The sequence below is a fragment of the Mercurialis annua genome, linkage group LG3, assembly GCF_937616625.2.
Source record: "Mercurialis annua linkage group LG3, ddMerAnnu1.2, whole genome shotgun sequence".
Classification (NCBI taxonomy): Eukaryota; Viridiplantae; Streptophyta; class Magnoliopsida; order Malpighiales; family Euphorbiaceae; genus Mercurialis; species Mercurialis annua.
Window position 1 is genome coordinate 45,181,464 of NC_065572.1, and position 17,201 is coordinate 45,198,664.

Consider the following 17,201-nt stretch of genomic DNA (forward strand, 5'->3'; position numbering starts at 1 on the left):
GTTGTTTCGATCACCATACTTATCTCGCGTCACAAGTCTCTTTAACGCGTCGTTCCGATTACCTAAGCATGGTTAGGTTATTGGTGTGCGTGAAAAGTGAGGTTAGATTAGCATGTCGCGTCTCAATTCTCTCTAACGCGTCGTTCCAATTTTCTAAGCATGGTTAGGTTATAATACGTAAAGTGTGCGTGAAAAGTGACACTAGATTAGTATGTCACATCTCAAGTCTCTCTAACGCGTCGTTCCCATTTCCTAAGCATGGTTATGGCGGATCAGTGAATTATTGGGCCGAGCTGGATTTGAACCAGCGTAGACATATTGCCAACGAATTTACAGTCCGTCCCCATTAACCACTCGGGCATCGACCCAGGAAGAAGCAATTCTAGACTTAGTAAGAATCCATGATCAACTTCCTTTCGTAATACCCTACCCCCAGGGGAAGTCGAATCCCCGCTGCCTCCTTGAAAGAGAGATGTCCTGAACCACTAGACGATGGGGGCGTATTTGCCCGACCGCCGGCATACTATGCTCATAGTATGAACAGTTTTTTGAAATTGTCAATATAACAAAATGGTATGACTAGAGTCGAAGAATCTTTCCGCCCTTCACGATTTGATAGATTTTTGTGATTTGTATATTCACTATTATCCATTCTAAGAATAATAAATAAAATAGAATTAATAAATTAATAGATAATCGAAAAGAAAATAGAAGAACAAATAGAAATAATACAAAAGATTCTTTCAATGGGTCTGCCAAAAAGTAAGAAAATCGGGTTAACTCGATTTTCTTTCGCTTTCGTTCCAGCACATTAATTAACTCCGTGTTAAAATAAATAGGCATATCTCTCTCTCACGCTAAACCAGTAATTTAACAAATGAGAAATTTAGATTTAGTAAGAGGGATAGGCATCAACAAGCTATCTAATTTCACTTTAAGAATTTGGTTTAGGGGACAAATAGAATCTTTTCATTACCGATTCGCTCTTGGATCTATATTACGCAACGCATGCGTAAAAAGTGACGCTAGATTAATATTTTGCCTCTCAAGACTCTTTAACGCGTCATTTCGATTACCATGCTTATGTTGCGTCACAAGTCTCTCTAACGCGTCATTTCGATTAGATAAGCATGGTTAGGTTATATAGTACGCAAAGTGTGCGTGGAAAGGAGCAATAGTTTAGTATGTCGCGTCTCAAGTCTCTTTAACGCGTCGTTCTGATTACTTAAGTATGGTTAGGTTATACTACGCAAAGTGTGCGTGAAAAGTGACGCTAGATTAGTATGTCCAGTCTCAAGTCTCTTTAACGCGTCGTTCCGATTACCTAAGCATGGTTAGGTTATATTACGCCAAGTGTGCGTAAAAAGTGAGGCTAGATTAGTTTGTTTTGTCTCAATTCTCTTTAACGCGTCGTTTCTATTACTATATTTATCTCGCGTCACAAGTCTCTTTAACGCGTCGTTCCGATTACCTAAGCATGGTTAGGTTATATTACGCAAAGTGTGCGTGAAAAGTGACTTTAGATTAGTATGTCGCATCTCAAGTCTCTCTAACGCGTCGTTCCGATTTCCTAAGCATGGTTAGGTTATATTACGCAAAGTGTCCGCGAAAAGTGACACTAGATTAGTATGTCGCGTCTCAAGTCTCTATAACGCATCGTTCCGATATCATACGCATGATTATGTTATATTACGCAATGCGTGCGTAAAAAGTGACGCTAGATTAATATTGCACGTCTCAAGTCTCTTTAACGCGTTGTTTCGATTACCATGCTTATGTCGCGTCACAAGTCTCTCAAACACGTAGTTCCGATTACCTTAGCATGGTTAGGTTATATTACACAAAGTGTGCGTTGAAAATGACAATAGATTAGTATGTCGCATTTCAAGTCTATTTAACGCATCGTTCGAATTACTTAAGCATGGTTAGGTTATATTAGGCAGAGTGTACGTGAAAAATGACAATAGATTAGTATGTCGCGTCTTAAGTCTATCTAACGCGTTGTTCCGATTACCTTAGCATAGTTAGGTTATATTACGCAAACTGTGCGTGAAAAATGACGCTAGATTAGTATGTCGCATCTCAATTCTCTTTATCGCGTTGTTCCAATTATCTAAGCATGGTTAGGGTAAATTATGCGAAGCGTGCGTGAAAAGTGACATTAGATTAGTATGTCGCGTCTAAAGTCTATTTAACGCGTCGTTCCTATTACCTAAGAATGGTTAGGTTATATTACGCAGTGTACGTGAAAAGTGATGCTAGATTAGCATGTCGCGTCTCAAGGTTCTTTAATGCGTCGTTCCGATTACCTAAGCATGGTTAGGTTATAATACGGAAAGTTTGCGTGAAAAGTGACGCTAGATTAGTATGTCGCGTGTCAAGGCTCTTTAACACGTCGTTCCGATTACCTAAGCTTGGTTAGGCTGTACGCAAAGTGTGCGTAAAAAGGATCAATATATTAGTATGTCGCGTTTCAAGTCTCTTTATCGCATTGTTCCTATTAAATAAGCATGGTTAGGTTATATTACGCAAAGTGTGACTGAAAAGTGACGCTAGATTAGTATGTCCAGGCTTAAATCTCTTTAAAGCGTTGTTCTGATTACCTAAGCATGGTTAGGTTCTATTATGTGTGAAAAAAGTGACGCTAGATTAGTATATTTCGTCTCCAGTCTCTTTAATGCGTCGTTTCGCTTACCATACATATCTCGCGTCACAAGTCTCTTTAACGCGTCGTTCCGATTACCTAAGTACGGTTAGGTTATATTACGCAATGTGTGCGTGAAAAGTAACGTTTGTTTAGTACGTCGCGTCTCAAGTCTCTCTAACCCGTCGTACCGATTTCCTAAGCATGGCTAGGTTATATTACGCAAAGTGTGTGTGAACAGTGACACTAGATTAGTATGTCGCGTCTCAAGTCTCCATACGCGTCGTTCCGATTTCCTAAGCATGGCTATGTTATATTACGCAAAGTGTGCGTAAAAAGTGACGCTAGATTAATATTGCGCATCTCAAGTCTCTTGAACGCGTCGTTTCGATTATCATGCTTATGTCGCGTCACAAGTCTCTCTAACGCGTCGTTCCGATTTCCTAAGCATGGTTAGGTTATATTACGCAAAGTGTGCGTGAAAAGTGACGCTAGATTAGTATGTCCAGTCTCAAGTCTCTTTAACGCGTCGTTCCGATTACCTAAGCATGGTTAGGTTATATTACGCAAAGTGTGCTTAAAAAGTGACGCTAGATTAGTTTGTTTTGTCTCAAGTCTCTTTTACAAGTCGTTGCGAGTACCATACTTATCTCGAGTCACAAGTCTCTTTAACGCGTCGTTCCGATTACCATACCTATCTCGCGTCACAAGTCTCTTTAACGCGTCGTTCCGATTACCATACTTATCTCGCGTCACAAGTCTCTTTATCGCGTCGTTTCGATTACCTAAGCATGGTTAGGTTATAGTACGCAAACAGTGCGTGAAAAGTAACGTTAAATTAGTATGTCTCGTCTCAAGTCTCTCTAACGCGTTGTCCAATTTCCTAACAGTGGTTAGGTTATTTTACGCAAAGCGTGCGTGAAAAGTGACGCTAGATTTGTATGTCCAGTCTCTTTAACGCGTCGTTTTGATTACCTATGCATGGTTAGGTTATATTACGCAAAGTGAGCGTAAAAAGTGATGCTAGATTAGTTTGTTTCGTCTCAAGTCTCTTTAACGCGTAGCTTCGATTGCTATACTTATCTCGCGTCACAAGTCTCTTTAACGGGTCGTTCTGATTACCTAAGCGTGGTTAGGTTATATTACACAAAGAGTGCGTGAATAGTGACGCTATATTAATATGTCGCGTCTCAAGTCTCTCTAACGCGTCGTTCCAATTTCCTAAGCATGGTTAGGTTATATTATGCAAAGTGTGCGTGAAAAGTGACACTAGATTAGTATGTCGCATCTCAAGTCTCTCTAACGCGTCGTTCCGATTTCCTAAGCATAGTTTTGTTATATTACGCAAAGGGTGCATAAAAAATTGACGGTATATTAGTATATCGCTTCTGAAGTCTCTTTAACACGTCGTTCTAATTACCTAAGCATGGAAAGTTTATATTACGCAAAGTGTGCTGAAAAGTGACGGTAGATTAGTATATCGCGTCTCAAGTCTCTTTAATGTGTCGTTTTGATGACCTAACCATGGATTGGTTATGTTACGCAAGGTGTGCGTGAAAAGTGACGCTAGATTAGTATGTCACATCTCAATGCCCTTTAACGCGTCGTTCCGTTTACCTAAGCATGGTTAGATTATATTACGCAATGTTTGTGTGAAAAGTGACGTTATATTAGTATCTTGCGTCTCAAGTCTCTTTAACGCGTCGTTTTGATTACCATGCTTATTAACCCGTCGTTCCGATTACCTAAGCATAGTTAGATTATATTACGCATAGTGTGCGTGAAACGTTACGCTAGATTAATATGTCGCTACTCAAGTCTCTATGATGCGTCGTTCTTATTACCTAAGCATGAGCAATAAGTGACGCTAGATTAGTATGGCGCGTTTCAAGTCTCTTTAACGCATCGTTTCGATTGCTGTGCTTATGTCGCGTCAGAAGTATCTCTAATGCGTCGTTCTGATTACCTAAGCATGATTAGATTATATATTACGCAAAGTGTGCGTGAAAAGTGACAATGTATTAGTATGTAGCATCTCAAGTCTTTTTAACGCGTCGTTCCGATTACCTAGGCATGGTTAGGTTATTTTACGCAAAGTGTGCGTGAAAAGTGACGCTAGATTAGTATGACGCGTCTCAAGTCTCTTTAATGCGTATTCCGATTACCTTAGCATGGTTAGGTTATATTCCATGAAGTGTGCGTGAAAAGGGACGCTAGATTAGTATGTCGCATCTCAAGTCCTTTAACGCGTCTTTCCGATTATGTAAGCATGGTTAGGTTATACTACGCAAAGTGTGCGTGAAAAGCGACGCTAGATTAGTATGTCCAGTCTCAAGTCTCTTTAACGCGTCGTTCCGATTACCTAAGCATGGTTAGGTTATATTACGCAAAGTGTGCTTAAAAAGTGACGCTAGATTACTTTGTTTCGTCTCAAGTCTCTTTTACAAGTCGTTGTGAGTACCATACTTATCTCGCGTCACAAGTCTCTTTAACGCGTCGTTCCGATTACCATACTTATCTCGCGTCACAAGTCTCTTTATCGCGTCGTTCCGATTACCTAAGCATAGTTAGGTTATATTACGCAAACAATGCGTGAAAAGTAACGTTAAATTAGTATGTCTCGTCTCAAGTCTCTCTAACGCGTTGTCCATTTTCCTAACAATGGTCAGGTTATTTTACGCAAAGTGTGCGTGAAAAGTGACGCTAGATTAGTATGTCCAGCCTCTTTAACGCGTCGTTCCGATTACCTATGCATGGTTAGCTTATATTACGCAAAGTGAGCGTAAAAAGTGACGCTAGATTAGTTTTTTTCGTCTCAAGTCTCTTTAACGCGTAGTTTCGATTACTATACTTATCTCGCGTCACAAGTCTCTTTAACGCGTCGTTCTGATTACCTAAGCATGGTTAGGTTATATTACGCAAAGCGTGCGTGAAAAGGGACACTAGATTAGCATGTAGCGTCTCAAGTCTCTCTAACGCGTCGTTCCGATTTCCTAAGCATAGTTACGTTATATTACGCAACGCGTGCGTAAAAAAGTGACGCTAGATTAATATTGCACGTCTCAAGTCTCTTTAACGCGTCGTTTCGATTACCATGCTTATGTCGCGTCACAAGTCTCTCGAACATGTCGTTCTGATTACCTAAGCATGGTTAGGTTATATTACGCAAAGTGTGCGTAGAAAATGACAATAGATTAGTATGTAGCGTCTCAAGTCTATTTAACGCGTCGTTCCAATTACATAAGCATGGTTAGGTTATATTACGCAGAGTGTACGTGAAAAATGACAATAGATTAGTATGTCGCGTCTAACGTGTTGTTCCGATTACCTTAGCATGGTTAGTTTATATTACGCATAGTGTGCGTGGGAAGTGACGCTAGATTAGTATGTCGCGTCTCAAGTCTCCATACGCTTCGTTCCAATTTCCTAAGCATGGTTATGTTATATTAGGCAAAGTGTGCGTAAAAAGTGACGCGAGATTAATATTGCGCGTCTCAAGTCTCTTGAACGCGTCGTTTCGATTATCATGCTTATGTCGCGTCACAAGTCTCTCTAACGCGTCGTTCCGATTTCCTAAGCATGGTTAGGTTATATTACGCAAAGTGTGCGTGAAAAGTGACGCTAGATTAGTATGTCTAGTATCAAGTCTCTTTAACGCGTCGTTCCGATTACCTAAGCATGGTTAGGTTATGTTACGCAAAGTGTGCTTAAAAAGTAACGCTAGATTAGTTTGTTTAGTCTCAAGTCTCTTTTACAAGTCGTTGCGAGTACCATACTTATCTCGCGTCACAAGTCTCTTTAACGCGTGGTTCCGATTACCATACTTATCTCGCGTCACATGTCTCTTTATCGCGTCGTTTCGATTACCTAAGCATGGTTAGGTTATATTACGCAAACAGTGCGTGAAAAGTAACGTTAAATTAGTATGTCTCGTCTCAAGTCTCTGTAACGCGTTGTCCAATTTCCTAACAACGGTTAGGTAATTTTACGCAAGGTGTGCGTGAAAAGTGACGCTAGATTAGTATGTCCAGTCTCTTTAACGCGTCGTTCCGATTACCTATGCATGGTTAGGTTATATTACGCAAAGTGAGCGTAAAAAGTGACGCTAGATTAGTTTTTTTCATCTCAAGTCTCTTTAACGCGTAGTTTCGATTACTATACTTATCTCGCGTCACAAGTCTCTTTAACGTGTCGTTCTGAGCATTGAAGATTTTTCGTACTTTCTCATTCCGGAAGGACTACTTTTTTTTCTTCCTCTCTTCAAGAGTTTCTCTTGGGCACTGAGGTTCATCCTCACTTTCGCCGAACACAGGTTTCTTAGTCTTTGGCCGGGAGCATTACCTAAGCATGGTTAGGTTATATTACGCAAAGAGTGCGTGAATAGTGACGCTATATTAGTATGTCGCGTCTCAAGTCTCTCTAACGCGTCGTTCCAATTACCTAAGCATGGTTAGGTTATATTATGCAAAGCGTGCGTGAAACGTGACACTAGATTAGTATGTCGCGTCTCAAGTCTCTCTAACGCGTCGTTCCGATTTCTTAAGCATAGTTATGTTATATTACGCAACGCGTGCTTAAAAAGTGACGCTAGATTAATATTGCATGTCTCAAGTCTTTTTAACGCGTCGTTTTGATTACCATTCTTATGTCGCATCACGAGTCTCTCGAACGTGTCGTTCTGATTACCTAAGCATGGTTAGGTTATATTACGCAAAGTGTGCGTAGAAAATGACAATAGATTAGTATGTAGCTTCTCAAGTCTATTTAACGCGTCGTTCCAATTACTTAAGCATGGTTAGGTTATATTACGCGTAGTTTGCGTCGAAAGTGACGCTAGATTAGTATGTCGCGTCTCAATTCTCTTTATCGCGTTATTATGATTATCTTAGAATGGTTAGAGGTTATATTAGGCAAAGCGTGCGTGAAAAGTGACACTAGATTAGTATGTCGCGTCAAAAGTCTATTTAACGCGTCGTTCCTTATACCTAAGCATGGTTAGGTTATATTACGCAAGGTGTGCGTGAAAAGTGACGCTAGATTAGTATGTCGCGTCTCAAGGCTCTTTAATGCGTCATTTCGATTACCTAAGCATAGTTAGGTTATAAAACGCAAAGTTTGCGTGGAAAGTGACGCTAGATTAGTATGTCGCGTGTCAAGGCTCTTTAACGCGTCGTTCTGATTACCTAAGAACGGTTAGGTTATAGTACGCGAAGTGTGCGTAAAAATGATCAATAGATTAGTATATTGAGTCTCAAGTCTCTTTAACGCGTCGTTCCTATTACCTAAGCATGATTAGGTTATATTACGCAAGGTGGGCGTGAAAAGTGACGCTAGATTAGCATGTCGCGAATCAAGGCTCTTTAATGCATCGTTCCGATTAGCTAAGCATGATTAGGTTCTACAACGCAAAGTTTGCGTAAAAGTGACGCTAGATTAGTATGTCGCTTCTCAAGTCTCCGTAACGCGTCGTTTCGATTACCTTGCTTATGTCGCGTCACAAGTCTCTCTAACGCGTCGTTCCGATTACATAAGCATGGTTAGGTTATAGTACGCAAAGTGTTCGTAAAAAGGATCAATAGGTAAGTATGTCGCGTCTCAAGTCTCTTTAACGCGTCGTTCCTATTACCTAAGAATGGTTAGGTTATATTACGCAAAATGTGCTTGGAAAGTGACGCTAGATTAGTATGTCAAGTCTCCAATCTCTTTCACGCGTCGTTCCGATTACCTAAGCATGGTTAGGTTATATTACGCAAAGTGTGCGTAAAAAGTGACACATTAGTATGTTTCATATCAAGTCTCTTTAACGCGTCGTTTCGATCATCATACTTATCTCGCGTCACAAGTCTCTTTAACACGTCGTTCCGATTACCTAAGCATGGTTAGGTTATATTACGCAAAGTGTGCGTGAAAAGTGAGGTTAGATTAACATGTCGCGTCTCAATTCTCTCTAACGCGTCGTTCCGATTTCCTAAGCATGGTTAGGTTATAATACGTAAAGTGTGCGTGAAAAGTGACACTAGATTAGTATGTCACGTCTCAAGTCTCTCTAACGCGTCGTTCCCATTTCCTAAGCATGGTTATGTTATATTACGCAACGCATGCGTAAAAAGTGACGCTAGATTAATATTTTGCCTCTCAAGTCTCTTTAACGCGTCATTTCGATTACCATGCTTATGTTGCGTCACAAGTCTCTCTAACGCGTCATTTCGATTAGCTAAGCATGGTTAGGTTATAGTACGCAAAGTGTGCGTGGAAAGGAGCAATAGTTTAGTATGTCGCGTCTCAAGTCTCTTTAACGCGTCGTTCTGATTACTTAAGTATTGTTAGGTTATATTACGCAAAGCGTGCGTGAAAAGTGACGCTAGATTAGTATGTCTAGTCTCAAGTCTCTTTAACGCGTCGTTCCGATTACCTAAGCATGGTTAGGTTATATTACGCAAAGTGTGCGTAAAAAGTGAGGCTAGATTAGTTTGTTTTGTCTCAATTCTCTTTAACGCGTCGTTTCGATTACTATATTTATCTCGCGTCACAAGTCTCTTTAACGCGTCGTTCCGATTACCTAAGCATGTTTAGGTTATATTACGCAAAGTGTGCGTGAAAAGTGACTTTAGATTAGTATGTCGCATCTCAAGTCTCTCTAACGCGTCGTTCCGATTTCCTAAGCATGGTTAGGTTATATTACGCAAAGTGTCCGCGAAAAGTGACACTAGATTAGTATGTCGAGTCTCAAGTCTCTCTAACGCGTCGTTCCGATATCATAAGCATGATTATGTTATATTACGCAATGCGTGCGTAAAAAGTGACGCTAGATTAATATTGCGCGTCTCAAGTCTCTTTAACGCGTTGTTTCGATTACCATGCTTATGTCGCGTCACAAGTCTCTTAAACGCGTCGTTCCGATTACCTTACCATGGTTAGGTTATATTGAGCAATGTGTGCGTGAAAAATGACGCTAGATTAGTATATCGTATCTTAACTCTCTTTAACGCGTCGTTCCGATTACCCAAGAATGGTTAGGTTTACGCGAAGTGTGCGAGAAAAGTAACGCTAGATTTGTATTTCACGTCTCAAGTCTCTTTAACGCGTCGTTCCGATTACCTAAGCATGGTTAAGTTATATTACCCAAGGTGTGCGTGAAAAGTGACGCTAGATTAGTATGTCGCGTCTCAAGGCTCTTTAATGCGTCATTCCGATTACCTAAGCATGGTTAGGTTATATTATGCAAAGTTGGCATGAAAAGTGACGCTAGATTAGTATTTCGCGTCTCAAGTGTGCGTTAATAGCGACGCTAGATTAGTAGTCTGTCGCGTTACAAGTCTCTGTAACGCGTCGTTCTGATTACCTAAGCATGGTTAGATTATATTTCGCATAGTGTGCGTGAAAAGTGATGCAAGATTAGTATGTCGAGTCACCAGTCTCTTAAATGCGTCGTTCCAATTACCTAAGCATGGTTATGTTATATTTTACGCAAAGTGCGCGTGAAAAGTGACACTAGATAAGTATGCCGCTTCACAAGTCTTTTTAACGCGTTGTTCCGATTACCTAAGGATGGTTAGATTATATAACGCAAAGTGTGCGTTAAAAGTGACGCTAGATTAGTAGTATGTCGCGTCACAAGTTTTTTTAACGTGTCGTTCCGATTACCTAAGCATGGTTAGATTATATTACACAAAGTGTGCGGTGAAAGTGATGCTAGATTAGTATGTCGCGTCACAAGTCTCTTTAACGAGTCGTTCCGATTACCTATGCATGGTTAGATTATATAACACCAAGTGTGCATTATAAGTGACGCTAGATTAGTATGTTGCGTCTCAAGTCTCTTTTATGCGACGTGTCGATTACCTAAGCATGGTTAGGTTATATTACGCAAAGTCGGCGTTAAAAGTGACGCTAGAATAGTGGTATGTCGCGTCACAAGTCTCTTTAGCGCGACATTCCGATAACCTAAGCATGGTTAGTTTATGTAACGCAAAGTGTGCAGGAAAAGTGACGCTAGATTAGTATGCCGCATCACAAGTCTCTTTAACGCGTCATTCTGATTACCTAAGTATGGTTAGGTTATATTACGCAAAAGTGTGCGTGAAAAGTGATGCTAGATAAGTATGTCGTGTCACAAGTCTTTTTAACGCGTCGTTCCGATTATCTAACAATGGTTAGGTTATATTACGCAAAGTGTGCATTAAAAGTTATGCTAGAATAGTATGTCGCGTCACAAGTCTCTTTAACTTATCGTTCCGATTACGTAAGCATGGTCAGATTATATTACGCAAAGTGTGCCTTAAAAGTGAAGCTAGATTATTATGTCGCGTCACAAGTCTCTTTAACGCGTCGTCGTTCCGATTACCTAAGCATGGTTCGGTTATATTACGCAAAGTGTGCCTTAAAATTGTGGCTAGATTAGTAGTCGCGCCACAAGTCTCTTTAACGCGTCGTTCTGATTACGTAACAATGATTTGGTTACATTACGTAAAGTGTGCGTGAAAAGGGACGCTATATAAGTATGTCGCGTCACAAGTCGCTTTAACGTGTTGTTCCGATTACCTAAGAATGGTTAGGATATATTACGCAAACTGTGCGTTAAAAGTGACGCTAGATTATTATGTCGCGTCACAAGTCTCTTTATCGCGCCGTTCCAATCACCTATGCATGGTTAGGTTATATTACGCAAAGTTTGCGTGAAAAGTGACCCTAGATTACTATGTCGCGTCACAAGTCTCTTTAACAAGTCGTTCCGATTACCTAGGCATGATTAGGTTATATAACGCAAAGTATGCATATTACAGTGACGCTAGATTAGTAGTATGTCGCGTCACAAGTCTCCTTAACGCGTTGTTCCGATTACCTAAGCGTGGTTAGGTTATATTACGCAAAGTTTGCATGGAAAGTGATGCTAGATTATTAACATGTCGCGTCTAAAGTCTCTTTAACGTGTCGTTCCGATTACCTAAGCATGGTTTGGTTATATGACGCAAAGTGTGTGTTAAAAGTGACGTTAGATTAGTATGACGCGTCGCAAGTCTTTTTAACGCGTCATTCTAACCTAACAGTGGTTAGGTTAAATTACGTAAAGTGTGCGTGAACTGTGACGCTGTATAAGTATGTCGCGTCACAAGTCTTTTTTAACACGTCGTTCCGATTACCCAAGCATGGTTAGGTTATATTACGCAAAGAGTGTGTTATAAGTGACGCTAGATTAGTAGTATGTCGCATCACAAGTCTCTTTAATGCGTGTTTCCGATTACCTAAGCATGCTTAGGTTATATTACGCAAACCGTGCGTTAAAAGTGATACTAGATTAGTATGTCTCGTCACAAGTCTCTTTAACGCGTCGTTCCGATTACCTATGCATGGTTAGGTTATATTATGCAAAGTGTGCGAGAAAAGGGACGCTATATAAGTATGTCGTGTCACAAGTCTCTTTAGCGCGTCATTCCAATTACCTATTCATGTTTAGGTTATATTCAGCAAAGTGTGCCTAAAAAGTAACGCTAGATTAGTATGTCGCGTATCAAGTATATTTAACGCCTCGTTCCGATTACCTAAGCATGGTTAGGTTATATTCCACGAAGTGTGCGTAAAAAGTGACGCTAGATTAGTATGTCGCGTCTCAATTCTCATTAACGAGTTGTTCCGATTACCTAACAACCATGGTTAGATTATATTGCGCGAAGTATGCATGAAAAGTTACGCTAGATTAGTATGTCGCGTCTCAAGTATCTTTAACGCGTCGTTCCGATTACCTTAGCATGATTAGGTTAAATTAAGCAAAGTGTGCGTAAAAAGTGATGCTAGATTAGTATGGCGCGTCTTAAGTTTATCTAACGCGTCGTTCCGATTACAGATTATATTATGTATAGTCTGCGTGAAAAGTCACGCTATATTAGTATGTTTTGTCTCAAGTCTCTTTAACACGTCGTTTCTATTACCATGCTTATCTCGCGTCACAAGTCTCTTTAACGCGTCGTTCTGATTACCTAATAATGGTTAGGTTATATTACGCAGAGTGTGCGTGAAAAGTGACGGTAGATTACTATATCGCGTCTCAAGTCTCTCTAACGCGTTGTTCCGATTTCCTATGCATGGTTAGGTTATATTACGCAAAGTGTGCGTAAAAAGTGACGCTAGATTAGTACGCGTCGTTCTGATTTCCTAAGCATGGTTAGGTTACATTACGCAAAGTGTGCGTAAAAAGTGACGGTAGATTAGTATGTCGCGTCTCAAGTCTTTCTAACGCGTCGCTTCGATTACCTAAGCATGATTAGGTTATAATACGCAAAGTTTGCGTGAAAAGTGATGCTAGATTAGTATGTCGATTCTCAAGTCTCTTTAACGCGTCGTTTCGATTACCATGCTTATGTCGCGTCACAAGTCTCTCTAACGCATCGTTTCTATTACCTAAGCATGTTTAGGTTATAGTACGCAAAGTGTGCTTGAAAAGGATCAATAGATTAGTATGTCGTGTTTCAAGTCTCTTTAACGCGTCGTTCCTATTACCTAAGAATGGTTAGGTTATATTACGCAAAGTGTGCGTGAAAAGTGACCCTAGATTAGTACGTCCAGTGTTAAGTCTATTTAACTCTTTATTCCGATTACCTAAGCATGGTTAGGTTATATTACGCAAAGTGTGCGTAAAAAATGACGCTAGATTATGTTTCCTCTCAAGTCTCTTTAACGCGTCATTTCGATTACCATACTTATCTCGAGTCATTTTGATTACCATACTTATCTCGCGTCACAAATCTCTTTAACGCGTCGTTCTGATTACCTAAGCATGGTTTGGTTATATTACGCAAAGTGTGGGTGACAAGTTACGTTAGATTAGTATGTCTCGTCTCAAGCCTCTCTAACGCGTCGTTCCGATTTCCTAAGCATGGTTAGGTTATATTATGAAAAGTGTGCGTGAAAAGTGACGCTAGATTAGTATGTCGTGTCTCAAGCCTCTCTAACGCGTTGTTCTTATTATCTAAGCATGGTTAGGTTATATTACGCAAAGAGTGCGTGAAAAGTGACGCTAGATTATTATGTTGCGTCTCCAGTCTCTTTAACGCGTCGTTCCGATTACCCTTGAATGGTTAGGTTATAGTACGCAAAGTTTTCGAGAAAGGTAACACTAGATTAGTATGTCGCGTCTCAAGTCTCTTTAACGCATCGTTCCGATTACCTAAGCATGGTTATGTTATATTATGCAAAGTCTGCGTGAAAAGTGACGTTTGATTAGTATGTCGCGTCTCAAGTCTCTCTAACGCGTCGTTCCGATTTTCTAAGCATGGTTAGGTTATATTACGCAAAGTGTGCGTGATAAACTAGATTAGTATGTCGCGTCTCAAGTCTCTCTAACGCTTCGTTCTGATTTCTTAAGCATGGTTATGTTATATTAAAAAGTGACGCTAGATTAATATTGCGCGTATATATTCTCCTTAATGCGTCGTTTCGATTACCATGATTATGTCGCGTCACAAGTCTCTCGAACGCGTCGTTCCAATTACCTAAGCATGGTGAGGTTATATTACGAAAAGTGTGCGCAAAAAATGACAATAGATTAGTATCTCGCGTCTCAAGTCTATTTAACGCGTAGTTCCAATTACTTAAGCATGGTTAGATTATATTATACAAAGTTAGTATGTCGCGTCTCAATTCTCTTTATCGCGTTGTTTCGATTATCTAAGCATGGTTAGGTTTTGTTACGCAAGGTGTTATTGGAAAGTAACGCTAGATTAGTATGTCGCATCTCAAGACTCTTTAATGCGTCGTTCCGATCACCTAAGCATGGTTAGATTATATTATACAAAGTTGGTGTGAATAGTGACGCTAGATTAGTATGTCGTGTCTCAAGTATCTTTAACGCATTGTTTCGATTACAATGCTTATGTCGCATCACAAGTTTCTCTAACTCGTCCGATTACCTAAGCATGGTTAGGTCATAGTACGCAAAGTGTGCGTGAAAAGTAACAATATATTTGTATGTCGCGTCTAAAGTCTCTTTAACGCGTCATTCCGATTAGTTAAGCGTGGTTAGGTTATATTACGCAAACTGTGCGTGAAAATTGACAATAGAATAGTATGTCGCGTATCAAGTCTATTTAACGCGTCTTTCCGATTAGCTAAGCATGGTTAGGTTATATTACGAAAATTGTGCGTAAAAATAAAGCTATCGCGTCTCAATTCTCTTTAACGTGCTTTTCTGATTGCCTAAGCATGGTTAGGTTATATTACGCAAAGCGTGCCTGGAAAGTGACGCTAGATTAGTATGCCGCGTCTCAAGGCTCTTTAATGCGTCGTTCTGATTACCTAATCTTGTTTAGGTTATATTATGCAAAGAGTGCGTGAAAAGTCATGCTAGATTAGTATGTCGCGTCTCAAGTCTCTTTAACGCATTGTTCCGATTACCCAAGAATGGTTAGGTTATATTACGTAAAGTGTGCGAGAAAAGTAACGCTAGATTAGTATGTAACGTCTCAAGTCTCTTTAACGCGTCGTTCCGATTACCTATGCATGGTTAGGTTAGATTACGCAAGGTGTGCGAGAGAAGGGACACTAGATTAGTATGTAGTGTCTCAAGGAGTTAATGCGTCGTTCCGATTACCTAAGCATGGTTATGTTATATTATGCAAAGTTGTTGGGGTGAAAAATGACGCTAGATTTGTACGTCGCATCTCAAGTCTCTTTAACGCGTCATTTCTATTACCATGCATAGGTCGCATCACAAGTCTCTCTAACGCGTCGTTCCGATTACCTAAGCGTGGTTAGGTAATAGTACGCAAAGTGTGCGTGAAAAGCAATAGTAGATTAGTATGTCGTGTCTCAAGTGTCTTTAACGCGTCATTCAAATTACTTAAGCATGGTTCGGTTATATTACTCAAAGTCTGCGTGAAAAGTGACAATAGATTAGTATGTCGCGTCTCAAGTATATTTATCGCGTCGTTTCGATTACCTAAGCAAGGTTAGGTTATATTACGCAAAGTGTGCGTGAAAAGAGACACCAGATTAGTATGCCGCGTTAAAATTCTCTTTAAACCGTCGTTCCGATTACGTAAGCATGGTTAGGTTATTACACAAAGTGTGCGTGAAAAGTGACGCTAGATTAGTATGGCTCGTCTCGAGTCTCTTTAACGCGTCGTTTCGATTACCATGCTTATGTCGAATCACAAGTCTTTCTAACACGTCGTTCCGATTACCTAAGCATGGTTTGGTTATATTATTCAAAGTGTGCGTGAAAAATGAAAATAGATTCAGATGTCGCATCTCAAGTCTTTTTAACGCGTTGTTCTTATTACCTAAGCATGGTTAGGTTATATTACGCAAGGTGTGCGTGAAGGTGAAGCTAGATTAGTATGTCGCGTCTCAAGGCTCTTTAATGCGACGTTCCGATTACCTAATTATGATTAGGTTATAATAAGCAAAGGTTGCGTGAAAAGTGACGCTAGATTGGTATATAGCTTCTCAAGTCTCTTTAACGTGTCGTTTCGATTACCATGCTTATCTCGCGTCACAAGTCTCTCTAACGCGTCGTTTCTTTTACCTAAGCATGGTCAGGTTATAGTACGCAAAGTGTGCGTGAAAAGGATCAATAGATTAGTATGTCGCGTCTCAAGTCTCTTTAACGCGTCATTCCTCGTACCTAAGCATGGTTAGGTTATATTACGTAAAGTGTGCGTTAAAAGTAACGGTAGATTAGTATGTCCAGTCTCAAGTCTCTTTAGCGCGTCGTTTCGATTAGCTAAGCATGGTTAGGTTATATTACGTAAAGTGTGCGTAAAAAGTGATGCTAGATTAGTATGTTCCGTCTCAAGTGTCTTTAACGCGTCATTTTGATTACCATACTTATCTCGCGTCACAAGTCTATTTAACGCGTCGTTCCAATTACCTAAGCATGGTTAGGTTATATTACGCAAGGTGTGAGTGAAAAGTGTCGCTAGATTAGTATGTCGCGTCTCAAGGCTCTTTAATGCGTCGTTCCTATTACCTAAGCATGATTAGGTTATAATACGCAAAGTTTGCGTGAAAAGTGACGCTAGATTAGTATGCTGCTTCTCAAGTCTCTTTAACGTGTCGTTTCAATTACCATGCTTATGTCTCGTCACAAGTCTCTCTAACGCGTCGTTCCGATTACCTAAGCATGGTTAGGTTATAGTACGCAAAGTGTGCGTAAAAAGGATCAATAGATAAGTATGTCGCGTCTCAAGTCTCTTTAACGCGTCGTTCCTATTACCTAAGAATGGTTTGGTTATATTACACAAAGTATGCTTGAAAAGTGACGCTAGATTATTATGTCCAGTCTCCAATGTCTTTAACGCGTCGTTCCGATTACCTAAGCATGGTTAGGTTATATTACGCAAAGTGTGCGTAAAAAGTTACAATAGATTAGTCTGTTTTGTCTCAAGTCTCTTTAACGCGTTGTTTTGATTACCACACTTATCTCGCGTCACAAGTCTCGTCGTTCCGATTACCCAACCATGGTTAGGTTATATTATGCAAAGTGTGCTTGAAAAGTGACGTTAAATTAGGATGTCGTGTCTCAAGTCTCTCTAACGCGTCGTTCCAATTTCCTAAGCATGGT

At 40.1% G+C, this 17,201-nt stretch overlaps 1 non-coding gene across 1 annotated transcript; it reads right to left on the reverse strand.

Moving 5' to 3' along the window:
• Positions 1 to 284: 284 nt before the first annotated feature.
• Positions 285 to 368, reverse strand: TRNAY-GUA (transfer RNA tyrosine (anticodon GUA)). Its single transcript has one exon. It is a non-coding gene; the product is annotated as a tRNA-Tyr (tRNA).
• Between the last annotated feature and the right edge of the window lie 16,833 nt (positions 369 to 17,201).